The sequence below is a fragment of the Oncorhynchus keta genome, chromosome 25 (assembly GCF_023373465.1).
Source record: "Oncorhynchus keta strain PuntledgeMale-10-30-2019 chromosome 25, Oket_V2, whole genome shotgun sequence".
NCBI classification, from domain to species: Eukaryota; Metazoa; Chordata; class Actinopteri; order Salmoniformes; family Salmonidae; genus Oncorhynchus; species Oncorhynchus keta.
The window spans coordinates 43,025,204-43,037,502 of NC_068445.1; positions in this window are offsets into that span (position 1 = coordinate 43,025,204).

Consider the following 12,299-nt stretch of genomic DNA (forward strand, 5'->3'; position numbering starts at 1 on the left):
ATAATGGGAACCAGAGGGTTAAATAGGGAAATAATAATAACATAATGGGAACCAGAGGGTTAAATAGGGAAATAATAATAACGTAATGGGAACCAGAGGGTTAAATAGGGAAATAATAATAACGTAATGGGAACCAGAGGGTTAAATAGGGAAATAATAATAACATAATGGGAACCAGAGGGTTAAATAGGGAAATAATAATAACATAATGGGAACCAGAGGGTTAAATAGGGAAATAATAATAACATAATGGGAACCAGAGGGTTAAATAGGGAAATAAATAACGTAATGGGAACCAGAGGGTTAAATAGGGAAATAATAATAACATAATGGGAACCAGAGGGTTAAATAGGGAAATAATAATAACATAATGGGAACCAGAGGGTTAAATAGGGAAATAATAATAACATAATGGGAACCAGAGGGTTAAATAGGGAAATAATAATAACATAATGGGAACCAGAGGGTTAAATAGGGAAATAATAATAACGTAATGGGAACCAGAGGGTTAAATAGGGAAATAATAATAACATAATGGGAACCAGAGGGTTAAATAGGGAAATAATAATAACATAATGGGAACCAGAGGGTTAAATAGGAAATAATAATAACATAATGGGAACCAGAGGGTTAAATAGGGAAATAATAATAACATAATGGGAACCAGAGGGTTAAATAGGGAAATAATAATAACGTAATGGGAACCAGAGGGTTAAATAGGGAAATAATAATAACATAATGGGAACCAGAGGGTTAAATAGGGAAATAATAATAACATAATGGGAACCAGAGGGTTAAATAGGGAAATAATAATAACATAATGGGAACCAGAGGGTTAAATAGGGAAATAATAATAACATAATGGGAACCAGAGGGTTAAATAGGGAAATAATAATAACGTAATGGGAACCAGAGGGTTAAATAGGGAAATAATAATAACATAATGGGAACCAGAGGGTTAAATAGGGAAATAATAATAACGTAATGGGAACCAGAGGGTTAAATAGGGAAATAATAATAACATAATGGGAACCAGAGGGTTAAATAGGGAAATAATAATAACATAATGGGAACCAGAGGGTTAAATAGGGAAATAATAATAACATAATGGGAACCAGAGGGTTAAATAGGGAAATAATAATAACATAATGGGAACCAGAGGGTTAAATAGGAAATAATAATAACATAATGGGAACCAGAGGGTTAAATAGGAAATAATAATAACGTAATGGGAACCAGAGGGTTAAATAGGGAAATAATAATAACATAATGGGAACCAGAGGGTTAAATAGGGAAATAATAATAACATAATGGGAACCAGAGGGTTAAATAGGGAAATAATAATAACATAATGGGAACCAGAGGGTTAAATAGGGAAATAATAATAACATAATGGGAACCAGAGGGTTAAATAGGGAAATAATAATAACATAATGGGAACCAGAGGGTTAAATAGGGAAATAATAATAACATAATGGGAACCAGAGGGTTAAATAGGGAAATAATAATAACATAATGGGAACCAGAGGGTTAAATAGGGAAATAATAATAACATAATGGGAACCAGAGGGTTAAATAGGAAATAATAATAACATAATGGGAACCAGAGGGTTAAATAGGGAAATAATAATAACATAATGGGAACCAGAGGGTTAAATAGGAAATAATAATAACGTAATGGGAACCAGAGGGTTAAATAGGGAAATAATAATAACATAATGGGAACCAGAGGGTTAAATAGGGAAATAATAATAACGTAATGGGAACCAGAGGGTTAAATAGGGAAATAATAATAACATAATGGGAACCAGAGGGTTAAATAGGGAAATAATAATAACATAATGGGAACCAGAGGGTTAAATAGGGAAATAATAATAACGTAATGGGAACCAGAGGGTTAAATAGGGAAATAATAATAACATAATGGGAACCAGAGGGTTAAATAGGGAAATAATAATAACATAATGGGAACCAGAGGGTTAAATAGGGAAATAATAATAACATAATGGGAACCAGAGGGTTAAATAGGGAAATAATAATAACATAATGGGAACCAGAGGGTTAAATAGGGAAATAATAATAACATAATGGGAACCAGAGGGTTAAATAGGGAAATAATAATAACATAATGGGAACCAGAGGGTTAAATAGGGAAATAATAATAACATAATGGGAACCAGAGGGTTAAATAGGGAAATAATAATAACATAATGGGAACCAGAGGGTTAAATAGGGAAATAATAATAACATAATGGGAACCAGAGGGTTAAATAGGGAAATAATAATAACATAATGGGAACCAGAGGGTTAAATAGGAAATAATAATAACATAATGGGAACCAGAGGGTTAAATAGGGAAATAATAATAACGTAATGGGAACCAGAGGGTTAAATAGGGAAATAATAATAACGTAATGGGAACCAGAGGGTTAAATAGGGAAATAATAATAACATAATGGGAACCAGAGGGTTAAATAGGGAAATAATAATAACATAATGGGAACCAGAGGGTTAAATAGGGAAATAATAATAACATAATGGGAACCAGAGGGTTAAATAGGGAAATAATAATAACATAATGGGAACCAGAGGGTTAAATAGGGAAATAATAATAACGTAATGGGAACCAGAGGGTTAAATAGGGAAATAATAATAACATAATGGGAACCAGAGGGTTAAATAGGGAAATAATAATAACATAATGGGAACCAGAGGGTTAAATAGGAAATAATAATAACGTAATGGGAACCAGAGGGTTAAATAGGAAATAATAATAACATAATGGGAACCAGAGGGTTAAATAGGGAAATAATAATAACGTAATGGGAACCAGAGGGTTAAATAGGGAAATAATAATAACATAATGGGAACCAGAGGGTTAAATAGGGAAATAATAATAACATAATGGGAACCAGAGGGTTAAATAGGGAAATAATAATAACATAATGGGAACCAGAGGGTTAAATAGGGAAATAATAATAACATAATGGGAACCAGAGGGTTAAATAGGGAAATAATAATAACATAATGGGAACCAGAGGGTTAAATAGGGAAATAATAATAACATAATGGGAACCAGAGGGTTAAATAGGGAAATAATAATAACATAATGGGAACCAGAGGGTTAAATAGGGAAATAATAATAACATAATGGGAACCAGAGGGTTAAATAGGGAAATAATAATAACATAATGGGAACCAGAGGGTTAAATAGGGAAATAATAATAACATAATGGGAACCAGAGGGTTAAATAGGGAAATAATAATAACATAATGGGAACCAGAGGGTTAAATAGGGAAATAATAATAACATAATGGGAACCAGAGGGTTAAATAGGAAATAATAATAACATAATGGGAACCAGAGGTTAAATAGGGAAATAATAATAACATAATGGGAACCAGAGGGTTAAATAGGGAAATAATAATAACATAATGGGAACCAGAGGGTTAAATAGGAAATAATAATAACATAATGGGAACCAGAGGGTTAAATAGGAAATAATAATAACATAATGGGAACCAGAGGGTTAAATAGGGAAATAATAATAACATAATGGGAACCAGAGGGTTAAATAGGGAAATAATAATAACATAATGGGAACCAGAGGGTTAAATAGGGAAATAATAATAACGTAATGGGAACCAGAGGGTTAAATAGGGAAATAATAATAACATAATGGGAACCAGAGGGTTAAATAGGGAAATAATAATAACATAATGGGAACCAGAGGGTTAAATAGGGAAATAATAATAACATAATGGGAACCAGAGGGTTAAATAGGGAAATAATAATAACATAATGGGAACCAGAGGGTTAAATAGGGAAATAATAATAACGTAATGGGAACCAGAGGGTTAAATAGGGAAATAATAATAACATAATGGGAACCAGAGGGTTAAATAGGGAAATAATAATAACATAATGGGAACCAGAGGGTTAAATAGGGAAATAATAATAACGTAATGGGAACCAGAGGGTTAAATAGGGAAATAATAATAACATAATGGGAACCAGAGGGTTAAATAGGGAAATAATAATAACATAATGGGAACCAGAGGGTTAAATAGGGAAATAATAATAACATAATGGGAACCAGAGGGTTAAATAGGGAAATAATAATAACATAATGGGAACCAGAGGGTTAAATAGGGAAATAATAATAACATAATGGGAACCAGAGGGTTAAATAGGGAAATAATAATAACATAATGGGAACCAGAGGGTTAAATAGGGAAATAATAATAACGTAATGGGAACCAGAGGGTTAAATAGGGAAATAATAATAACATAATGGGAACCAGAGGGTTAAATAGGGAAATAATAATAACATAATGGGAACCAGAGGGTTAAATAGGGAAATAATAATAACATAATGGGAACCAGAGGGTTAAATAGGGAAATAATAATAACATAATGGGAACCAGAGGGTTAAATAGGAAATAATAATAACATAATGGGAACCAGAGGGTTAAATAGGGAAATAATAATAACGTAATGGGAACCAGAGGGTTAAATAGGGAAATAATAATAACATAATGGGAACCAGAGGGTTAAATAGGGAAATAATAATAACATAATGGGAACCAGAGGGTTAAATAGGGAAATAATAATAACATAATGGGAACCAGAGGGTTAAATAGGGAAATAATAATAACATAATGGGAACCAGAGGGTTAAATAGGGAAATAATAATAACGTAATGGGAACCAGAGGGTTAAATAGGGAAATAATAATAACATAATGGGAACCAGAGGGTTAAATAGGAAATAATAATAACATAATGGGAACCAGAGGGTTAAATAGGAAATAATAATAACATAATGGGAACCAGAGGGTTAAATAGGGAAATAATAATAACATAATGGGAACCAGAGGGTTAAATAGGAAATAATAATAACATAATGGGAACCAGAGGGTTAAATAGGAAATAATAATAACATAATGGGAACCAGAGGGTTAAATAGGGAAATAATAATAACATAATGGGAACCAGAGGGTTAAATAGGGAAATAATAATAACATAATGGGAACCAGAGGGTTAAATAGGGAAATAATAATAACATAATGGGAACCAGAGGGTTAAATAGGGAAATAATAATAACATAATGGGAACCAGAGGGTTAAATAGGAAATAATAATAACATAATGGGAACCAGAGGGTTAAATAGGGAAATAATAATAACATAATGGGAACCAGAGGGTTAAATAGGGAAATAATAATAACATAATGGGAACCAGAGGGTTAAATAGGGAAATAATAATAACATAATGGGAACCAGAGGGTTAAATAGGGAAATAATAATAACATAATGGGAACCAGAGGGTTAAATAGGGAAATAATAATAACATAATGGGAACCAGAGGGTTAAATAGGAAATAATAATAACATAATGGGAACCAGAGGGTTAAATAGGAAAAATAATAACATAATGGGAACCAGAGGGTTAAATAGGGAAATAATAATAACGTAATGGGAACCAGAGGGTTAAATAGGGAAATAATAATAACATAATGGGAACCAGAGGGTTAAATAGGGAAATAATAATAACATAATGGGAACCAGAGGGTTAAATAGGAAATAATAATAACATAATGGGAACCAGAGGGTTAAATAGGGAAATAATAATAACGTAATGGGAACCAGAGGGTTAAATAGGGAAATAATAATAACATAATGGGAACCAGAGGGTTAAATAGGGAAATAATAATAACGTAATGGGAACCAGAGGGTTAAATAGGGAAATAATAATAACATAATGGGAACCAGAGGGTTAAATAGGGAAATAATAATAACATAATGGGAACCAGAGGGTTAAATAGGGAAATAATAATAACGTAATGGGAACCAGAGGGTTAAATAGGGAAATAATAATAACATAATGGGAACCAGAGGGTTAAATAGGGAAATAATAATAACATAATGGGAACCAGAGGGTTAAATAGGGAAATAATAATAACATAATGGGAACCAGAGGGTTAAATAGGGAAATAATAATAACATAATGGGAACCAGAGGGTTAAATAGGGAAATAATAATAACATAATGGGAACCAGAGGGTTAAATAGGGAAATAATAATAACATAATGGGAACCAGAGGGTTAAATAGGGAAATAATAATAACATAATGGGAACCAGAGGGTTAAATAGGGAAATAATAATAACATAATGGGAACCAGAGGGTTAAATAGGGAAATAATAATAACATAATGGGAACCAGAGGGTTAAATAGGGAAATAATAATAACATAATGGGAACCAGAGGGTTAAATAGGGAAATAATAATAACATAATGGGAACCAGAGGGTTAAATAGGGAAATAATAATAACATAATGGGAACCAGAGGGTTAAATAGGGAAATAATAATAACATAATGGGAACCAGAGGGTTAAATAGGGAAATAATAATAACATAATGGGAACCAGAGGGTTAAATAGGGAAATAATAATAACATAATGGGAACCAGAGGGTTAAATAGGGAAATAATAATAACATAATGGGAACCAGAGGGTTAAATAGGGAAATAATAATAACGTAATGGGAACCAGAGGGTTAAATAGGGAAATAATAATAACATAATGGGAACCAGAGGGTTAAATAGGAAATAATAATAACATAATGGGAACCAGAGGGTTAAATAGGGAAATAATAATAACATAATGGGAACCAGAGGGTTAAATAGGAAATAATAATAACATAATGGGAACCAGAGGGTTAAATAGGGAAATAATAATAACATAATGGGAACCAGAGGGTTAAATAGGGAAATAATAATAACGTAATGGGAACCAGAGGGTTAAATAGGGAAATAATAATAACATAATGGGAACCAGAGGGTTAAATAGGAAATAATAATAACATAATGGGAACCAGAGGGTTAAATAGGGAAATAATAATAACATAATGGGAACCAGAGGGTTAAATAGGGAAATAATAATAACATAATGGGAACCAGAGGGTTAAATAGGGAAATAATAATAACGTAATGGGAACCAGAGGGTTAAATAGGGAAATAATAATAACGTAATGGGAACCAGAGGGTTAAATAGGGAAATAATAATAACATAATGGGAACCAGAGGGTTAAATAGGAAATAATAATAACATAATGGGAACCAGAGGGTTAAATAGGGAAATAATAATAACGTAATGGGAACCAGAGGGTTAAATAGGGAAATAATAATAACGTAATGGGAACCAGAGGGTTAAATAGGGAAATAATAATAACGTAATGGGAACCAGAGGGTTAAATAGGAAATAATAATAACATAATGGGAACCAGAGGGTTAAATAGGAAATAATAATAACATAATGGGAACCAGAGGGTTAAATAGGGAAATAATAATAACATAATGGGAACCAGAGGGTTAAATAGGGAAATAATAATAACATAATGGGAACCAGAGGGTTAAATAGGGAAATAATAATAACATAATGGGAACCAGAGGGTTAAATAGGGAAATAATAATAACGTAATGGGAACCAGAGGGTTAAATAGGGAAATAATAATAACATAATGGGAACCAGAGGGTTAAATAGGGAAATAATAATAACATAATGGGAACCAGAGGGTTAAATAGGGAAATAATAATAACATAATGGGAACCAGAGGGTTAAATAGGGAAATAATAATAACATAATGGGAACCAGAGGGTTAAATAGGGAAATAATAATAACGTAATGGGAACCAGAGGGTTAAATAGGGAAATAATAATAACATAATGGGAACCAGAGGGTTAAATAGGGAAATAATAATAACATAATGGGAACCAGAGGGTTAAATAGGGAAATAATAATAACGTAATGGGAACCAGAGGGTTAAATAGGGAAATAATAATAACGTAATGGGAACCAGAGGGTTAAATAGGGAAATAATAATAACATAATGGGAACCAGAGGGTTAAATAGGGAAATAATAATAACATAATGGGAACCAGAGGGTTAAATAGGGAAATAATAATAACGTAATGGGAACCAGAGGGTTAAATAGGAAATAATAATAACATAATGGGAACCAGAGGGTTAAATAGGAAATAATAATAACATAATGGGAACCAGAGGGTTAAATAGGGAAATAATAATAACGTAATGGGAACCAGAGGGTTAAATAGGGAAATAATAATAACATAATGGGAACCAGAGGGTTAAATAGGGAAATAATAATAACATAATGGGAACCAGAGGGTTAAATAGGGAAATAATAATAACATAATGGGAACCAGAGGGTTAAATAGGGAAATAATAATAACATAATGGGAACCAGAGGGTTAAATAGGGAAATAATAATAACATAATGGGAACCAGAGGGTTAAATAGGAAATAATAATAACGTAATGGGAACCAGAGGGTTAAATAGGGAAATAATAATAACGTAATGGGAACCAGAGGGTTAAATAGGGAAATAATAATAACATAATGGGAACCAGAGGGTTAAATAGGGAAATAATAATAACATAATGGGAACCAGAGGGTTAAATAGGGAAATAATAATAACATAATGGGAACCAGAGGGTTAAATAGGGAAATAATAATAACATAATGGGAACCAGAGGGTTAAATAGGGAAATAATAATAACATAATGGGAACCAGAGGGTTAAATAGGGAAATAATAATAACGTAATGGGAACCAGAGGGTTAAATAGGGAAATAATAATAACATAATGGGAACCAGAGGGTTAAATAGGGAAATAATAATAACATAATGGGAACCAGAGGGTTAAATAGGGAAATAATAATAACGTAATGGGAACCAGAGGGTTAAATAGGGAAATAATAATAACGTAATGGGAACCAGAGGGTTAAATAGGGAAATAATAATAACATAATGGGAACCAGAGGGTTAAATAGGGAAATAATAATAACGTAATGGGAACCAGAGGGTTAAATAGGGAAATAATAATAACATAATGGGAACCAGAGGGTTAAATAGGGAAATAATAATAACATAATGGGAACCAGAGGGTTAAATAGGGAAATAATAATAACGTAATGGGAACCAGAGGGTTAAATAGGGAAATAATAATAACATAATGGGAACCAGAGGGTTAAATAGGGAAATAATAATAACATAATGGGAACCAGAGGGTTAAATAGGGAAATAATAATAACGTAATGGGAACCAGAGGGTTAAATAGGAAATAATAATAACGTAATGGGAACCAGAGGGTTAAATAGGGAAATAATAATAACATAATGGGAACCAGAGGGTTAAATAGGGAAATAATAATAACATAATGGGAACCAGAGGGTTAAATAGGAAATAATAATAACATAATGGGAACCAGAGGGTTAAATAGGGAAATAATAATAACATAATGGGAACCAGAGGGTTAAATAGGGAAATAATAATAACGTAATGGGAACCAGAGGGTTAAATAGGGAAATAATAATAACATAATGGGAACCAGAGGGTTAAATAGGGAAATAATAATAACATAATGGGAACCAGAGGGTTAAATAGGGAAATAATAATAACGTAATGGGAACCAGAGGGTTAAATAGGGAAATAATAATAACGTAATGGGAACCAGAGGGTTAAATAGGGAAATAATAATAACATAATGGGAACCAGAGGGTTAAATAGGGAAATAATAATAACATAATGGGAACCAGAGGGTTAAATAGGGAAATAATAATAACGTAATGGGAACCAGAGGGTTAAATAGGGAAATAATAATAACATAATGGGAACCAGAGGGTTAAATAGGGAAATAATAATAACATAATGGGAACCAGAGGGTTAAATAGGGAAATAATAATAACGTAATGGGAACCAGAGGGTTAAATAGGGAAATAATAATAACATAATGGGAACCAGAGGGTTAAATAGGGAAATAATAATAACATAATGGGAACCAGAGGGTTAAATAGGGAAATAATAATAACATAATGGGAACCAGAGGGTTAAATAGGGAAATAATAATAACATAATGGGAACCAGAGGGTTAAATAGGAAATAATAATAACATAATGGGAACCAGAGGGTTAAATAGGGAAATAATAATAACGTAATGGGAACCAGAGGGTTAAATAGGGAAATAATAATAACATAATGGGAACCAGAGGGTTAAATAGGGAAATAATAATAACGTAATGGGAACCAGAGGGTTAAATAGGGAAATAATAATAACATAATGGGAACCAGAGGGTTAAATAGGGAAATAATAATAACATAATGGGAACCAGAGGGTTAAATAGGGAAATAATAATAACAGAGGGTTAATGGGAACCAGAGGGTTAAATAGGGAAATAATAATAACGTAATGGGAACCAGAGGGTTAAATAGGGAAATAATAATAACATAATGGGAACCAGATGGTTAAATAGGGAAATAATAATAACATAATGGGAACCAGAGGGTTAAATAGGAAATAATAATAACGTAATGGGAACCAGAGGGTTAAATAGGGAAATAATAATAACATAATGGGAACCAGAGGGTTAAATAGGGAAATAATAATAACGTAATGGGAACCAGAGGGTTAAATAGGGAAATAATAATAACGTAATGGGAACCAGAGGGTTAAATAGGGAAATAATAATAACGTAATGGGAACCAGAGGGTTAAATAGGGAAATAATAATAACATAATGGGAACCAGAGGGTTAAATAGGGAAATAATAATAACATAATGGGAACCAGAGGGTTAAATAGGAAATAATAATAACGTAATGGGAACCAGAGGGTTAAATAGGAAATAATAATAACGTAATGGGAACCAGAGGGTTAAATAGGAAATAATAATAACATAATGGGAACCAGAGGGTTAATATAGGGAAATAATAATAACATAATGGGAACCAGAGGGTTAAATAGGGAAATAATAATAACATAATGGGAACCAGAGGGTTAAATAGGGAAATAATAATAACGTAATGGGAACCAGAGGGTTAAATAGGGAAATAATAATAACGTAATGGGAACCAGAGGGTTAAATAGGGAAATAATAATAACGTAATGGGAACCAGAGGGTTAAATAGGGAAATAATAATAACATAATGGGAACCAGAGGGTTAAATAGGGAAATAATAATAACATAATGGGAACCAGAGGGTTAAATAGGGAAATAATAATAACGTAATGGGAACCAGAGGGTTAAATAGGGAAATAATAATAACATAATGGGAACCAGAGGGTTAAATAGGGAAATAATAATAACATAATGGGAACCAGAGGGTTAAATAGGAAATAATAATAACGTAATGGGAACCAGAGGGTTAAATAGGGAAATAATAATAACATAATGGGAACCAGAGGGTTAAATAGGGAAATAATAATAACGTAATGGGAACCAGAGGGTTAAATAGGGAAATAATAATAACATAATGGGAACCAGAGGGTTAAATAGGGAAATAATAATAACATAATGGGAACCAGAGGGTTAAATAGGGAAATAATAATAACATAATGGGAACCAGAGGGTTAAATAGGAAATAATAATAACATAATGGGAACCAGAGGGTTAAATAGGGAAATAATAATAACATAATGGGAACCAGAGGGTTAAATAGGAAATAATAATAACGTAATGGGAACCAGAGGGTTAAATAGGGAAATAATAATAACATAATGGGAACCAGAGGGTTAAATAGGGAAATAATAATAACGTAATGGGAACCAGAGGGTTAAATAGGAAATAATAATAACATAATGGGAACCAGAGGGTTAAATAGGGAAATAATAATAACATAATGGGAACCAGAGGGTTAAATAGGGAAATAATAATAACATAATGGGAACCAGAGGGTTAAATAGGGAAATAATAATAACATAATGGGAACCAGAGGGTTAAATAGGGAAATAATAATAACATAATGGGAACCAGAGGGTTAAATAGGGAAATAATAATAACGTAATGGGAACCAGAGGGTTAAATAGGGAAATAATAATAACATAATGGGAACCAGAGGGTTAAATAGGGAAATAATAATAACGTAATGGGAACCAGAGGGTTAAATAGGGAAATAATAATAACATAATGGGAACCAGAGGGTTAAATAGGGAAATAATAATAACGTAATGGGAACCAGAGGGTTAAATAGGGAAATAATAATAACATAATGGGAACCAGAGGGTTAAATAGGGAAATAATAATAACGTAATGGGAACCAGAGGGTTAAATAGGAAATAATAATAACATAATGGGAACCAGAGGGTTAAATAGGGAAATAATAATAACGTAATGGGAACCAGAGGGTTAAATAGGGAAATAATAATAACATAATGGGAACCAGAGGGTTAAATAGGGAAATAATAATAACATAATGAGAACCAGAGGGTTAAATAGGGAAATAATAA